The sequence below is a fragment of the Silene latifolia genome, chromosome 2, assembly GCF_048544455.1.
Source record: "Silene latifolia isolate original U9 population chromosome 2, ASM4854445v1, whole genome shotgun sequence".
Lineage (NCBI taxonomy): Eukaryota > Viridiplantae > Streptophyta > Magnoliopsida > Caryophyllales > Caryophyllaceae > Silene > Silene latifolia.
This window is the reverse complement of record NC_133527.1, coordinates 80,960,264-80,965,038: the sequence shown is the minus strand read 5'-3', so window position 1 is coordinate 80,965,038 and position 4,775 is coordinate 80,960,264. Positions and strand designations below refer to the sequence as shown.

Genomic DNA, 4,775 nt, shown 5'->3' with positions numbered 1-4,775 from the left:
CAAATGGGAGGTCCCAATCAGGCGGCTGAATAATTGGCGCAGAAACTAGGGCCTCCTTTAACCTGTTAAAAGCGGTAAGGCACTCATCAGTAAATTCAAAGACAGCATCCTTAAGGAGCAAATGTGTAAGTGGTTTAGCAATTTTTGAAAAATCCTTAATGAAACGCCGGTAAAAACCAGCGTGACCAAGGAAACTCCTCACTCCTTTAACATTCACGGGGGGAGGTAATTGCTCAATCACCTGCACCTTTGCCTTATCAACATGTATACCTTTATCAGAAATCAGATGCCCTAACACAACTCCCTCATTGACCATAAACTGACACTTTTCCCTGTTTAAAACAAGATTAACATCTATACAACGCTGCATGACTTTATCAAGGTTAGCTAAACAACGATCAAAGTCACTACCATAAACTGAGAAATCATCCATGAATACCTCCATAATATTTTCTATATAATCAGAAAAAATCCCCATCATGCACCTCTGAAAGGTAGCAGGGGCGTTACACAATCCGAAAGGCATTCTACGATATGCAAAAACACCCTGTGGACAGGTAAAAGTGGTCTTACTCTGATCGTCCGGATGAATAGGGATCTGAAAGAACCCTGAATATCCGTCTAGAAAACAGAAAAATTTGTTAGAAGCAAGTCTTTCAGTCATTTGGTCAACAAAAGGGAGGGGGAATTGGTCTTTCTTGGTGGCGGCATTTAACTGTCTATAATCAATGCACATCCGCCACCCTGTCACTTCTCGAGTTGGTATTAATTCATTTTTCTCATTTTTAACCACGGTAGTCCCTCCTTTCTTCGGGACTACCTGAACTGGGCTAACCCACTTGGAGTTGCCAACTGTATAAATAATACCTGCATCGAGTAGTTTCATCACCTCAGCCATAACAACTTCCTGCATCTTCGGGTTCAACTTGCGTGACCCTGTCTGTAAGGCTTGTGGCCTTCCTCCAGCTCTATCCTGTGCATACAAACATCAGGGCTGATGCCCTTAATGTCATCCAAAGAGTAACCTAGAGCTTTCCTGTTTTTCTTAAGCATACACATCAAAGCAGACAGCTGGTCATCATTAAGCTTAGCTTTAACAATAGCTGGGTACTGCTCCGTATCATCTAGAAAGACATACTTAAGATTAGGAGGAAGTGGCTTACGCTCTGGCACCTTTACCTCTACAGCATAGACAGAATCAGCTTCAATGGTGTAGCAAGTGTTGACCAAGTTCTCATTGGCCAAGCTTAAAAGCATCTCATCTTCTTCCTCATTGAGCTCGTAGCTCTCCATTGAGGCTACCAAAGCATCTGGCTCCTCAGCATTCTCCACTCTATTACCTGCACACTCATCTAAATGGGTTAGATCAGCTAAGGGATCCTTGGCTAAGGATTCCCTCCAATTACAAGTAACAGCCCTGTCAACAATATCAATGGAATAACACGTATCCTCATCAGCAGGTTCAGTCGCATTGTGAGCAAGACTGAACTCAATGTTGTCATCCCCTACCTCTAAGGTTATGGTTCCGCGTTTGACAACTATTACAGCCCCAACTGTATGTAAAAAAGGTCTACCTAAAATAATAGGTATCTGACTGTCCTCAGCGATGTCCAAAACAACGAAATCGACAGGGATAAAAAACTTACCCACTCGAACGGGTACATCCTCTAGAACTCCTATAGGTCTCTGAGTCGATCTATTTGCCATTTGAACGGTAATATCGGTCACCTTAAGTCTACCAATATTTAACCTTTCGCAAACGAGAATACAAACATGACACGACACGGCCCCTAAGTCACAAAGGGCCTTTCCAATTTCGTGGTTACCTATAGTGCAAGGAATTGAAAAACTACCCGGGTCCTTTAATTTAGGTGGTACATTAATTTGCAAAAGAGCATTACATTCTTCCACAAAAGCAACATTACCATCATCACGAAAATTTCTCTTACGATTTAAAATATCTTTCATAAATTTAGCGTAAGAGGGTACCTGGGTAATTAAATCAGTGAACGGAACCGTTACCTCGAGATTCTGGACCATCTCCAGAAACTTACCAAACTTACGCTCCAGCTTAGTAGTCTTCAAACGCTCCAGATACAGGACTGCAACACTGGCCGTATGATCAGTAACCTTCGGCTTCCGTAGGCTTAAAACCTCCGTCAAATCCTCGATAAGTGTAGAATCATGCAAATTAGTTGACGGAATTGCGTCTTGCACTGAAGACCCAGTCGATCGACCGGTCAGCATGGTCGATCGACCAACTTGGGTGGGCGTGAACAGTTCCTGTTCAGAATTAATCTCGTCAGGTGACTCAGTCGATCGACTGACAATGTTGGTCGATCGACTGCTTGTGCTGGGTGTGAATAGTTTCTGATCAGAAACTTTTTTATCTGATGCTTCAGTCGATCGACTGACAATGTTGGTCGATCGAACAGAAGTATTGGCAGATGAGCTCGTTTTTGTACCAGAAATTAGACTAGCCTCTTCATCATTTTCCGAGTCTCCTCTTGGCTTGTCGGGACCTTCATAAGAGAGGCCACTTCTGGGATTAATGGCGTTAATCGTTTCAATTGGCTCTTCACATTTGTTTGAATAATTCTCGACTTGCTTAGCCTCTATATTCTCCAACTGCTTCACAAAATTCTTTGAGGACTCAATCCCGGCTGCTTCCATATTCGCCACTTGAATCAAAAGAGTTTGGACAATTTCTCTCAACTTCGCGATCTCATCTGAATTATGGATAGGAATTTAAACTTTTTCCTTGGAAGCTTCAGAGGCCACGAGCCTCTCAAGACGGGCAGTAATAGAAGTAATGAGTGTCACGATGGTACTCATTTCATCACTTTGCTTCCGTGAATTCCCACGTGAACTCCCAAACTCAGCTCTTTGGACGGCCATTTCCTCAATAGTGTTCCAACCTCTATTCTGACCGGTATTATTTTGAAACCTACCATTCGCAGCTGCGTCCAGAATGACCTTGTAATCATCATATAAAGCATTGTAGAATAAGTTGCAAAGATACCACTGCTGGAAGCCATGACGAGGGACAGCGCGGACCAAACTTTTGAAACGTCCCCATGCTTCACAAAAATCCTCATCAACTCCTTGCTGGAAACTTGTGATTTTGTTTCTCAAGGCGTCAGTCTTTGAAAGTGGGAAGTACTTCTTGTCGAAGGCTAATGCTAGAGATGTCCAATCCGTGACTCCAGCTGCTACCCTATCAAGGTAGCGGTACCAATCTCGCGCCGAATCCTTCAAGGAGTATAAGAACATCAACCCCTTTACTTCATCCTGAGTCACCCCAGCTGGTATAGGTATGGAACAGCAGTAGTCAGTGAAAATTTCCATATGCTTCAAGGGGTCCTCATCCGGTAGACCAGCAAATTGATTTCGCTCCACTAAATCGATATAAGAGGAACGAAATTCGAAGTTACCCGTAGTAGGGGTAGGTAACTGGTGCCCCTTTGGAAGATGGTGTTCCTTTGGCTGAAGATTATCATATATTGTAGCCATATTCGCATAACTGAGAGTACTCAAGCCTTCCTCTCAAAAACCTGTCTTCTAACTGTGCAAAAGCAAAACTAGAAGTAAAGGTAAGCAACGGCCTCAAGGAACCAAAGTTCCTTGAGACAAGAAAAATAAACTAAAAATAAAGCAAACAGAATTACACCGTCTCCCCGGCAACGGCGCCAAAATTTGATACCGTCGTTTTGTATCAAAATTAAATTTATAATTCCAAACTAAAACTATAGCTAGTGATAGTAAGGGTCGAACCACAGAGAGACAAGGTTGATTTTGTTTGCTATTTTTCAGTCTATAGAAGTAACAATTAAAAGGGGGGTTTTGAAATTGGTTGATTCTAATGACTAATTGCTTAAATAAGAATTTCAAGATAAAAGGAAGATCGGGAAATTCGGTTCACCATGGCAATGGTCAGGGCAATAAGGTAGCAGAAATCTTATAATACGGTCTCAGGGGGTATAAGCAAACCTTTCGATCTATGCTCAAATTAACCTTGCGGTCTTCTAATTCCCCGAAATTTCTCAAAGCTTTCGCTCAAAGGAAATTCCAATCTAATGATAATTCTAATTACTAATCTTTCAATCTAGTAAAAAGGCTTGTCAAAAGACAACAAGATCGATACGGAAGAATTCATGTTAACAAACAATCCTAATTTATGCCATGGCTCACCTCGTTCCCAATCAAAACAATTAGCTACGCATGACTAAAACTAAAATAATTGCTAAATTGATAACAAAGAACAAAATTGACATGATTGAATTTAAATAAAATACAAAAGACAAGAGATGAATTGCTGGAATTAAATTGGTAAAACAAGAATTGAAATAACAAGAATTAAAAGAAGAGGAAATTTGCATAAAACTTACTAATTGAAAAGATGAACAACGTAATCCAATTCGTGGTTTTCCGTCTCCCAAAACTAGATCTAAAAACTGAGTTCTTCAATAATAAAAAGCATAACCTAATAATTGCTGCGTTCTACTGATTAAAGATGCCAAAAGTTAATTACAAATTGGGCTTTTAAAAGTCTTAAACGAAAAATCAATATCAGCTCGCAGACTGGTCGATCGACCTGTCAGTATGGTCGATCGACTGGTGATAGCAGTCCAGTAGCATCTGATGTACTTCATTGGTCGACCGACTGTGAAGCATGGTCGATCGACTGGACTGAGCTGTGCAAGGGCTTCTTTCTCTCTTCAAATCAGCTCTTCACTCCAATGCACGCGTCCCAAGGTGGATGAATCCAAACTCCC

The 4,775-nt window shown here is 41.3% G+C and overlaps 1 non-coding gene across 1 annotated transcript; it reads left to right on the top strand.

Annotated features, from left to right (window-relative positions):
- The first annotated feature begins 3,031 nt into the window (after positions 1–3,031).
- LOC141644824 (small nucleolar RNA R71) lies at positions 3,032–3,140 on the top strand. The gene has a single exon (XR_012544429.1). It is a non-coding gene; the product is annotated as a small nucleolar RNA R71 (small nucleolar RNA).
- Positions 3,141–4,775: the final 1,635 nt, after the last annotated feature.